Source organism: Natator depressus, chromosome 2, assembly GCF_965152275.1.
Source record: "Natator depressus isolate rNatDep1 chromosome 2, rNatDep2.hap1, whole genome shotgun sequence".
In the NCBI taxonomy this organism is placed as follows: Eukaryota; Metazoa; Chordata; order Testudines; family Cheloniidae; genus Natator; species Natator depressus.
Window position 1 is genome coordinate 16281112 of NC_134235.1, and position 12678 is coordinate 16293789.

At 46.3% G+C, this 12678-nt stretch overlaps 1 long non-coding RNA gene across 1 annotated transcript in view; it reads left to right on the top strand.

The window, feature by feature from the left end:
• LOC141982094 (uncharacterized) overlaps window positions 1-12678 on the top strand; it is a 33030-nt gene that overhangs the window by 16582 nt on the left and 3770 nt on the right. Inside the window, exon 2 of the long non-coding RNA XR_012637955.1 lies at window positions 9356-9507. This is a non-coding gene — a long non-coding RNA (uncharacterized LOC141982094). The remainder of the gene's footprint in view (window positions 1-9355; window positions 9508-12678) is intronic.

A 12678-nucleotide genomic window follows, 5' to 3' on the forward strand; every position in this document is an offset into this window, starting at 1 on the left:
GGTGAATCCATGCTGACTGTTCCTGATCACTTTCCTCTCGTGTAAGTGCTTCAGGATTGATTCCTTGAGGACCTGCTCCATGATTTTTCCATGATTTTCTTTAGGTTATTTAGGAGTCTGTAACTCTTTTATACTGATTGTCCTTCATCACCATAATATCTGAGAACCTCATCAGTCGCTGGATGTATTAGGTTATTTTTGTGTTTACCAGGCTTTCCACTGGATTTTCCTTGCTTTAAAGTACCACAACGGACATGGGCAGCTCTCTCACATACACTAATATCTTCCTTTCATCCCTTGATGATATTTGCCAAGTTACAGATACTCTCCTGGGTGTTGCTGGGTTAAGAAATATTGAGGAGATATGGCGGAATTGAAAACATGGAGTGCTGAAGGACCAGGAAAAACAAAGAATTAATGTTGTTATACTGAAAGGTGCTACTGGGCTGCCATCAGGTGAATCCAAACACAGAGTTCATCTGAGCCACTGGGTGTGTGGAGCACTCTTTCAGGCACAACGGAAGGAGCAATCAAGCCCCTTTATGTGGTTAAAAAAAGCTGCAGATAATGGTAGCAGCTACCCAAAGCAATAGCCTTCATGGCATGCCTGAGCTAACTCAGATTAAAATGGATTTTCCTTGTTGCAAAGGCAAGTGCTAAACTATTGGTGGGAGCTGCTCGTATGTCTGCACTGCGGTTGGAAGGTGTGATTGCACCACATGTAGATGGACGTCGCTGAGCTACTTAGATCTAGTTAGATCAAGCTTGAGTAACAATAGCAGTGAAACCCTGGGCAGCACAGGCTAGCTAGCCCCACCCAACACCCTAGGTACATACTCAAGCAGCTAGCCAGAGCTGCCACGACTTCACTGCTGTCGTTCCTCAAGTTAGCTTCATTGTAGCTAGATCGACGCTAGCTCAGGTGTGTCTACATATATTGCAAGCGCACCTCCTGACAGCAGTGAAGATAAACCCTGTGTGTGCTGGAGGCAGAAAGCCAAGAGAAGCAGCTGTGAGTATGACCCTGAGAGGAAGCAGAGGGACAGAGCTTCTGGGGCACTGAGGATGCTGAAAAGGCAGACTTAGGGATTTCTGCCCAGGGAAACTGCTTGCTCTTGGTTGTTGCTACTATATTCAGGAAACAGAATTTCCAGGGTTTCGGGGGAAGAGGGTTGTAAATAAGATTACACTGAGAATACATTTGACTTGTACCATCAATTTCTTTTCCTAATGGGAACAGCCCTACAAGACCCCAAAGGTTGCACAGAGAAGAGTTTCTGAGCTCAGAGGCTCCCCTGGCCATACACCTCCTGAACATCTATCAGCAAGTGCGCGGCCACCGCCCATGCCCACAGGAAGGGGGAACCTAGGGGCTGGCCCTCTGGCTCTGCAGGGGCAAGCCTCCTGTCTGCGCCTTCCCGCCAGGCTGGCAGCTCCGGGCAGCATTGCCCGTCTCCAGCCTGGCTGGTCAGGGGCTCCAGCTCCCAGCTCACCCACACTCCCCCCCGCTCTGGCAGCCAAAGCCCACCAGCTTGCAGCACTCAGAAGTTGACCCCCTGACCACGGCACCCTGGGCGGTCGCCCACATTGCCCACCTGTAAGGCTGGCCCTAGCTCAGGCCAAAGGGGCAACAATATGCATTCAAAACATGCATATTCTAGAGAAAAAGCGCATGTGCGAGTGTGCGTGGGCTGTCTTGTCACCAGTTGACCATCTTCCCTATACTGCCATCAGAGGAAGTTTTACTTTGTATATATGCGTGTCTGGAGTGGGAACCCATACATGGCATTCTGCAGCCATGGAGATGAGACATTTTTGTCTCTCTTATTTTAGAATCAGTCAGAAATACAGAAACCTTCAAAATTTTTGTAACCCAGCATCCACAGAGCTGGGTTTTCTATGTAATGTCAATGGATAGATGGCTTGTGTCACTGTGAGAACTATAGCAGGATTACTAAGTACAATCCCACTTCTTAATTATGATACTGAACAAAACTAAATACTAGTTCTTCTCAAATCATAAATACCATACAGACATGTTGGATTTTCTTTTGTTTGGACTCAAGCTAACTTATGTTGTATGTATTTTTCCCTTATTCTTAACTTCACTTGAGTTGGCAAGAATTTCTTTGCTCATGTACTTGCTGTGATTGTTCTCATGCAGCAGAGATAGAAATCATTAGGTTTATGCTTGTAAAAATACTGAAGTGAAGCAGTTTTAACCCCATGAGCCAAAAGCTTGGATTTCATGACAGTGCCCTAATGGAAAGTGCATTAGCAAGTCCAGCAAGAGCTTTGAATTTATAGGCACCAAGGCCCAGATCCTCAATGGTCTTTAACGAGGAGTCCGGTGGCACCTTAAAGACTAACAGACATATTTGGGCATAAGCTTTCATGGGTAAAAAACCCCACTTCTTCCAATGCATGGAGTGAAAATTACAAATGCAGGCATAAATATACTGACACATGAAGAGAAGGTAGTTATTTTACAAGTGGAGAACCAGTGTTGACAAGGCCAATGGTATTTAGGCCTCTAACTCCCATTGAAATCAGTGGGAGTTCGATGCTTAAATACCACTGAGGATCTTGGCCCAAAGGACTACAAGAAAAAGTACAAATCCTTCTCGTTGTCTTATCAATAGAAATAGTGAGAGGGTATTTTTCAAAAGTTCAGTGGTTTATATTCTATAGAGTCCAATCCTGCTCCCACTGAAATCAGAATTTCTCCAGAGACTTAATTGAAACCAGTACCAGGCTACTAATGAGCCTGATCTGAAAGCACATCAAAGTCAGTGAGAGTCTTTCCATTGAGTTACATGCTTTGAACCTGATCCAAAGCCCATGGATCTCTCTGGTGAAAACAGAACTGGCTATAATTTGGCTATCAACATTTGAGAGGAACTTTTGAATGCATGGAAGGAACAGCAGGAGGAAGGGGATTAGGAGTAAATGAGACTTGGATGCCTACATCATTCAGGTATCAGAGGGGTAGCTGTGTTAGTCTGGATCTGTAAAAGCGGCAGAGAGTCCTGTGGCACCTTATAGACTAACAGACTTATTGGAGTATAAGCTTTTGTGGGTAAATACCCACTTCGTCGGATGAATGTAGTGGAAATTTCCAGAGGCAGGTATGCTCCAATACGTCTGTTATTCTATAAGGTGCCACAGGACTCTTTGCCACTTTTACATCATTCAGAAATTTCCTAAGGGGCTTTTCCCCTTCATTTGGGGACTGAGGAACTGGTATAAGCAATAGTCTGTCCTTGCTCAGCGCACAAATTTGCCTTGGATGTCAATGGGAGTTTTGAGCATCTATCATAGGTAGGTGCAGCGTATCCAGTATTTCCTTACCAGGAGTCTGATCCAAAGGCCATTGAAGTCAATGGAAAGACTCCCGCTGATTTCAGTGCGTTTTGGATTAGGCCCTAGGCCTGTTAATGTTTATATATGTCATGTATTGCCATAGCTGTATCATAAAAACTCAAGTTAATACACTGTGGCCTATTATTCAGGTTTGCCCTGGAGAAACGTCAAATGGAGGATGATTTACAAGCACTGGCTCATCCATCCACTGTCACGCTGCAGTCAATAGTCTCAGACATTTGTGAGAGTCACAAACACTTTGGGACAGCATGATTCCAGTCCATTCTTGCTAATGGCACTGTAGATGCACTTTGCACCCATTCTATATACAAAATGATGTAGTTGTCCTATTCAAGTCATTTGTCAGTTTCTGCTTTGCCTTTCAAGTGTTTCAAAAGCACAAGATATAAGATCAGCAGAAGGTCAGGTTTTAGTCAGACAAATTTGTGAGCTGTATTTATTCTTTTTTTTTTTTTCCCAAAAGAAACCCCTAACTACACTAAAGGCCACTTTCTACTCAGGTTTATCCCTGACATTAATGGGGTCACACGGGGTGGGAAGCCAGGGAACAATTAGACCCTAATATGCTTCATGCAAAAATCAGACTTTGATCCCTGAATCCCCAGATGTGTATTTTTCAAAATGTCTTTTTATTATTGGTGCACTTAAAAACAGAACAGAAACATCTTTACTTTCCACACAGTGGCAGCAAGATAAAAACAAGAACAGTCTGCAAGTTAATATGACAAATAAGTCTATTGTTTTTTTTGTTGAAATACAATACTGGTGTCCAGGTCTTACAGATATCTTTTTTTTAGTGTTGTGTGGTAGGCAAGGTGCTTCAGGGAACTGGATCTCTTCCCCCTTCCCCAAAGATATTTTGTTGAAGGTTTATGTGATAGGGTGTACCAGACCCTTTGAGGACCTTCGGAAGACTCTGCGGTCCTGCCACACCCAGTCCCAGAGAGGAGCAGAAGAGAAGTCCTCCAAGTGGCCTAGAGTGGTTGCAGGACAGCTGCCAATGAGGGAGGCCACAGGGAGCAGCCAATCAGGGCCCAGAGTGGAGAATCAGCTTTAACACCCTTTATGTAGACCGGAACTTCTGGACCATAGGGGATGATTGATGACCATCTGTGTTTACTGCACTGGAAAAGTGCATGATGCTAGGATTGTCTGATAATCAGGCATCTACGTTCCTGGGCAGGCTGGGGCACTAATCACAACGTGTGATGTCACAAACAATTAGTTACTGTTCCCCTGTTATTGTGGGGGACCCTGCATACCCCCTTTTGCCTTGACTTATGAAACATGAAACATGATGCATTTCATGCAAGACAAGTCCTGTGAGGTGTCACTGGAAAAGTTATGGTTTGCAGAATATGATCATTTTTGTCTCTGAAGTTATGGATATTGACTATGAATCAGTACTTCAAATGTAGTTACACCTGGGTAACGCCCACTTGGCAATGGGCTATTAAGAAGAACAACAGGCCTCAGGAAAAGCTTATCTCCCACCTGGTGAGCCTTCCTGAGAACACTCCAAACAGCCTGTGAGTAATGGCTGCCATGACTCTACAAGGACATGTGACCAGATCAGTGAGGCCCTGGCAAAAGAAGGTTTAATTACACTCCCAGCAGGGGTAGCAGGGGGGTTGAATGGGCATTTGGCAGATGGAAATCCTGTTGGCAATGTCTACAGACCTGTCTGGATTCCAATACGATAATGCTGTCCTCAGTACTGTGGCTTGCTGTGCTGTTCACAATCTCTGTGAAGCCAGAGGTGAGCCATTTCCCCTGAATGGGCCTATGACAGTGAGGGGCTGCTGAACCAGTCCACTCAGCCAGAAAGAGCACCTGCCATAGGTGAAGCTGGATGCACCCAGGCAACAGAAATCAGGGATGCTCTGTGCTCCCACATTATGGACTTGCATGGCCAATGGAAAAGGAAGAATAGTGCCTTTCTGAATGTGCTTGTGTGTCGCGGGGAGGAAAAAGGGGTTGTTGATTGCTTGGGGGCTGTGTCTGCAGTGCAAAATGATAAGGCTTGAACCCTGGGTTCCACCTTGACTCAGGCTTGGACCCTCCACCCTCGCAAGGTCCTAGAACTCTGGGTCTAAGAGATTTGTGTATAGATGGAAGTGAGGTGTAGGGCTTGAGTCTGAGTCTGGTGGCAATGTAGACATATTCTATATGGCTAAACCTCCTAGTTGGATTTGAAAATCACAACCAGGGGAAGGGGCATTTTGAAAATCACCTAAGTAGGTCCCAAAAGTCAATGGGCTCATGCTCTTACACATGCACATTTATAAATTCTGGCCTAAGTGACTTGCCCAGTGCCACATTGTAAGGGTAGTGGGATTAGAACTCAGGAATTCCAGGTTCCGAGCCCTAGGCTCAATCCATTACACTTGCAGTCAATGCAGTTTGCAGCTACTCTACTTCAGAATCATTATGCTGCAGATGGAAACTATGAAGCACAACTGAAGCAATTAGACTAGCTCAAGTTTCTCTGACTTGCATATAAATGTGCAATGTGTCCCATTAAGGGTTTTACATTAATGCTCATGCAGTTTCATGATTAGAACAATTTATTGTGCAGACATTCCACTTTTAATGAATAGTGGTGGTTATAAAGAATGAAGGCTTAACAGGGAGAGAGATGGAAATCTTTTTTAAAAAAAGTCTAGTACAGTCAAATGAGCTGCTCTGAGAGTATCTTTAAACTGCCCTGCCACTTACCTCCATGATGAATTGCTGGGAGCACCATATCTAGGTCCAGAATTATTTTAGACTCTGATGGCTCAGTCCCTTGAGGCCTTATGCTAAGTTATGGGCAGTGGTTCGGAGGCTGTCTACGCTGTGATAAAGTACCCGCAGGGCCAAATCTCAGAGTCCAGGTCAATTGACTTGGGCTCAGGCTGCGGGGCTAACAATAGCAGTGTAGATGATCCTGCTCAAGCTGGAGCCTGGGCTCTGAGACCCTCTCCCTCCTTGCCAGCTCTCAGAGCCTGGGCTCCAGCCCAGGCAGGCATGTCCACACTGCTATTTTTAGCCCCACAGTCTATGCCCTGCAAGCCCAAGTCATTTGACCCTGGCTCTGAGACTTGGTACCATGGGTCTCAAAAGCACTGCCCCTAACTTGACTGCAGGGTTTTCTTTGCTGTGTCGACACTCATGGAGGCTGGACCAACTAGTGCTTGAGCTTAAAGCCATTTCACTTGTGAGTTCATGATGGCCTCAGAGGACTAAGAGCACCCGTTCAGCAAAGGGAGTAAGTCACAGAAGAATCATAGAATATCAGGGTTGTAAGAGACCTCAGGTGGTCATCTAATCCAACCCTCTGCTCAAGGCAGGACCAACCCCAACTAAATCAAAAGTCCTATTGAAGTTAGTGGGATTTAAGCATGTGCTTCCGTGATCTGCTGAACTGGCATCCAAAATCTCATTTTGCTCTACAGCAAAACATCTGGGCTTGGGATTTGGCTTCCAGTCTAGTCCAGAAAGGCAAAGATTTTATCCTGGAGGGGGTCATAGGGTAATTTAAACAACCTCAGTCTGAGACAACATGGAGTTAAAGAGCTTTAAAGAAAATGATTTTAAAGATGACCCACAAATATCTTTTGAAATGAACTAAATATATATTTTAGCTGCAGAATGTCCCAAGTGGTCAAGGACATGAGGGAGCATCCAGGATCTACATGGGTTTAAAGTTACCCACTGGCTTTCATTTCAAGTCCTATCAGAGCTTCAGACAGCTAACCCCTGCTTCACTTGATGTCCCAGCATGCATCAAGATTTTTATAAGTATTGTAGATCCCAAAGACCTAAATTGTTATGGCTCACCAGATTTTCTGGTCTATCAAGGCTGCTGTCTGCGCTCAGCAGCCTTAAAGCCATTTGAACTGGCCCGTGGAGCTTTCTTCCTTTTTTAATGAACCCTCTGCTAGCATAGGGCAGCCATAATGGTTCCCATGCCACCCACCCAGAGTAGGGGTGCAGACAGAGAAAAGAGGCATGGCCAGGGCAAACCTATGCCCTCAGTGTTCTCTGGCTGTGAGAATGGTCCTTTGGGGCCATAGGAAGTCGAGCAGAAGGTAGTGCAGCCCACAGGTTGTTCTACTTTATGCTGCAGGATGGCCCAGGAGCCGGATGGGCTCCAAAATCAGGGGCCTGCAAGAAAATCGGGGGCTAAAGGAAATCAGATCTTCAAAAGTGCACCATATACTTAAAAATAAAGCAAGCAAACAAAAACCTGGCCAATTCCTTGACTGTTGCGGCTATGGAGCCCCCAGATCATGGTGCTGGCCTAGAGGCAATGTCATAGCATGGCGCGTGCAGCGACCACAGCCCCCAAAGAATGCGGAGTCCCAGCTGTGGGGGATGTGAAGGGTGGGGGGGGGGGAGAGGTTGATTTTAAAATCCTTCATATCAATTTGATCAAATCAATAAATGTCAAATCCCTCCCCCAGGTATATCTCCTCTCCCTTTCAGCAGCAGATATTCAACAGCCAAAAGATGTATTTAGTTCATTTAAAAATATTTAAGTCCCGCCCCTTACCACTTAACTATATAGGAAAGCTGTATTTTCCCCATACCCTTCATAAAGAGAGAAGAACAAGGAATCAACAGCAGCTGTTCAATACAGCGGTATGTGATCACTGCATTGAATCGGCTGCAGCAAAGAAATTAAACTAATAATTTTATTGTAATAAAATAGTGGATGCGGGATGAGGAAGGATCATTGGCTACTGCAGCTGTACCCAATGCAGTACCATTAACAGGAGCTCTGGAGAGATTCCTGAACAGCCCTTGCCGCTAATAGCGCTTTGAAGAATGGAGAACAATGAAGAAACAAGGGCTTCTTGTTCCTCCTCCGCTGAGCGTGGATATTGTAGAGCTGCTACCTGTAGTACAGCGCCATCTAATGGAGACTTTGTATAACTGCAATGTGACCTCAAGCAAACTCAAAAGGAGGCTAGGTAGGGGCTTTGGAATCCCATAGGAGCCCTAGTATTGTCTGAAACTTGGTCTACCCTTAAAACTTATGCCAGGGTAGCTTTGTCAGTCAGGAGTATGAAAAGCCACACCCCCTGCTTGACACAGCTTTGCTGACAACACCCCCACCCCACCCCCATCCCGTAGATGCAGCTATGCTGACAGAGGCAGGCTTATGATGTAATATAAAAGGCACTTACACAGATGTGGGACCGTCGTCTTTGTCAGAAAAACAGCAGGCTGCCTCTTCCGCCACTTCATTGTCAGAAAGCTTTGCCAGAAAGCTTTACACCTGGAAATAGTTAAAAAGCAAGCCTGGAAAGGAAGATGTTAGCTCTTGGTAATCAGAGCTCTGCTACTTAAGCTTTCTGTACTGAAGATTCAACTGAAAAGTCGAGGCGCTCATCGCCGCAGCATGATAAAAATGTGCTAAGATGGCAGTGGAGGCTCAGGACATGGAAAAACGTGCTAAAACAAGGGCTTGGGTACATTGGAGTATAGAACCAACTGTGCCCTGAACATTTCAGAAGCCAAAAGGGGGAAGTTCATCTTCAGCTGATGGCTATTGTAGAAAATAAGACTCCCCTTCCTGCTGAATCAGTGTGTCAAGGATGATGCTGTATAAGATGAAAGACCAGGCTGGGAGGGGAAATAAGTGGTGGTAGTCCCTCAAACTTCACCCACAACCCAAGCTCTGGTCACAAACAAAGCTCTATCCTCTCTCGTTGGCAAAATGAGATGGCACTCACAGCAAATTGAACAGATGTTCATCATGGTTGTCCCGGTCCTTTGATCAGCAGTTAATGACAGTGATGTTTAACTTGTCATACACTGCGGAGGTAATGTCCCATTCAAATGAATGGAGGGATTTCACTCTGCTCTGAGCTGAGTTTCAGACTGTCTGCAGACTCCGTCAGGTGTCACTGTATCAGTTTACATTTCAGTGATGTTTTAAAATTCATCTGCACAGCTGTAAAGGTTAGATTTTATTTTTTAGGGAATGAAAGTCTAGCTTCTGAAGCCCCAAGATGGAAGCGCTCTAGGAGAAAGCACCTGCTTGCCACTCTTTGCCGTGAATTATCTTAACCTAGCCCTGCAAAAGAGCCTTCCAGAGTCTGCAAAACACCTGCACCAGTTCTGCTGCCAGAGGTACTGTGATCGTTAGAGCTGATTGAAAAATGCCCATAACAATTTTTTTAAATGTCCCACAATTTTTTTGAAATCTGAAAATTCCAGTTTTTGAAAATTCAAAAAAATCTTTCCAGCATATTTATATATACACACAAAGTTGACTGTCTCAGTTTGTATTTTTTTATTGAAAAACCAGAAAAAAATCAGAGCAGAAAGAAAATTGTTTTTGGCCAAAAAGCCATTTTCGGGGATGGGGGAGGGGATGTTTTGGTAGAAAAAATTTCTCAAGCATCTCTAGTAATTGTTGCTCATATTAATTCTCATTTTCAGTGTAGTCTATGGGCAACAACAGTCTCAGGCAGGATATGCTACAGAGGGTGGCTCCTGCCTTTTTAAAACTTCCCTCCCCCCACACAGAGTCCTAGCTGGACTACACCGATGTGAATCTTTCAGCTCTGCTAAGGAGGAAAACATTGAAAGCCTGACATTTTAAGGGTATGTCTACACTGCAACATAAGCCGAAGGCCAGTGGGACTTGAGCCCACTGGCTCAGTGTTTGTAAACCTGGGCTTGAGTATCCACACTGAATATTGATTCCAGACTTATTATTTCAGAATCTGGGTCTCTCAGGTGTCTACACTGCATTGCACAGACCAGAGTCAAACCAGCCTATCCCAGGTTTCCTAGCACCCTCGCCAGCTGTAGCTGCTCTAGTTCCGTGTGCTGCAGTGTGGGAAAACTTGACTGTCTGCCCCGCACGCTTCGAAAGTTGTCTCAGCCAACCAACGCATTCTGCTGAGCCATCTTTTGGGTCTGCATGCTCCTGGCAACCAGAGACAGCAAATGGGGGAGTCACGATATGAAGAACTTGTCTTGCTTGGGCTTTCACTCCTGTCTTAGGATATGGGCAGAGCATCCATGAGACACTGGTGGACATTTCAGCAGCATTTTCTGACCTACTGAAGTCCTGGAGGAAGAGGAGGACAATGATACAGACATGGCAGACTCGCATTGGCTGATGCAGCTCACAACTCTCGGTATATCCACTGATGCCCCCTATGTAGACCAGCAATTTGGGAGCACGGCCGCAGGCATGGACTGGTGGGATCGTGTCATCATGAGGACCTGGGATGACCAGCAGTGGGTCCAGAACTTTCACAAGAAGAACACTACATTTCTGTTCTGGAGCTCTGTGAGCAGCTTTCCCTGACCCTCCAGTGTCATGACACACCCATGAGGGTGGTCCAGAAGCAGGTTGCTGTAACCATCTGGAAGCTGGTTACTCCAGACTGCTACAGATTGGTTGCTAACCATTTTGCTGTTGGGAAGTCAACTGAGTAAGGTGGTGGTGGAGGTATCTGAGGCAGGCAGGCAGACGTGTGGTTTACCCAAAGGTGGTGGGGATACACAAGATCCCTTAAGTAATTGCTGGTTTTGAGACAATGGAGTTTCCAAACTGCATCAGGGACCATTGATGGGACTCATGTGCCCAAGGAGCACATGGGTACATAAACTGCAGAGAGTACTAGTCCATTGTTATGCAGGCTCTTGTGGACAGAGGCCAATTTATGAATGCCTGTGTGAGATAGTAGCAGGTCAAGCACTCACAGCCGCGGTGCATCCTGCTGGTCATTCCGGGAATTAGCTCTTTCCAGCCTTGGAGCACCTACTGCTGGCTAGTGTCTCAGCTGCCGCAGGCCCCGTGTCCCTCCCCGACCCTGGTGCCCCTTTCCCTTGGGGTTCTGCCCACAGCAGTCCCCCCACACTCTGGGTCTGTCCTCCCAGGGGAACCCCAACCCCTATGTTCACCTTGCCTCAGTGGCAACCGCCAGTCGTCATCTAGCCCCCTTCCTCTGGGGCAGTCTGCAGTCTGTAATGGCCACTCATTGGTGAGGGGATTGGACCAGCTGCCTCTGCCTATCCCCAGGCTACACCTCTGCAGCCCCAGTACCTCCTTAAGCCTTTAACAAGGCCTCAGCCTGGGGAGTTGCTAGCCTGGAGTGCCCCCCGTCCTCAGCTCAGCTCAGCTCAGCTCCAGGTACCCTGTGCTCCCAGGCAACCAGGTCCTTCCCCCTCCAACGCTGGAGTGAGACTGACCCAGCTCCTTCTCTAGCCCTTATATCTGGGCCAGGTGTGGCCTGATTGGTTGGGGAGGCAGCCACAGCTGTGGCCACAATCCACCTACCCTTCTCCCCAGGAGCAGGGTAACTGTCCCGCTAAAGGGATGAACTGAACAATTCAAGACGCCAGGATTTTCTGCTGATCAGGAGTCTACCTTCAGGGGTAGGCCAGGACACTATTCCCACCAAATGACATCATCATAAATGGAGTACCTGTCCCCACTGTTGTTCTAGGGGACCTCCTGTACAAACTTTTGCCATGGCTTATAGACCCATAGCCTCATCTCAGAGGCCCTGGCAAAAGGTGGTTTAATTATGATCTCAGCAGGTGCAGAATGCTGATCGAATGTGCATTTGGCAGATTGAAATCCCCCTAGTGCTATTTACAGAACCATTTGGATTCCAGTTTAATCAATGCTGTCCACACTACCATAGCTTGCTGTGCTCTTCACAACCTTTGTGCAGCCAGAGGTGAGCCATTGGCCCCTGAATAAACCTATGGCAGCAATTGATTGCTGAACCGATACACTTAGCCAGACAGTGCCCATGTGACAGCTGGAGCAGGGTGCACACATGCAACAGAAATCGGTCTGTGTTGCCACATTCTGGCCTTGTGTGGACCTATGGATGAACGTGAATACATTTATGAATGTGTTTTTACAGCAATGATAATAGTAAGTGAGGAGCTCTCTCTGTATGCAATGAATGGGGGGGGGGGGGCTGATTGTTATAACTTTAATTATGGATGAGATGACTGAGTTTTGAAATGGGGCATGGTCCACTGTTGGACAAGACCTGTGGGGTTTCATTATGGATGGATGTAAGTAGATGTACTGAAAAATTGTGTTTGCATACAGCTCCCCAGTTGTGCCTTATGTGTTTATCTTTATTTAAAAACCACACATATGAAGTGATGCACTGATGGTGTAAGAGGGTTCACCCCCCCACTCTGGCACCTCCTGCTGACTGTCTTGGAAATTAGTTCTGCATGTTAGTGCACCCTCTTTGATTGGTGCCTCACCACCATCACTCCTGCTCTAGGACCCACATTTCTCCAAGAACCATTGTC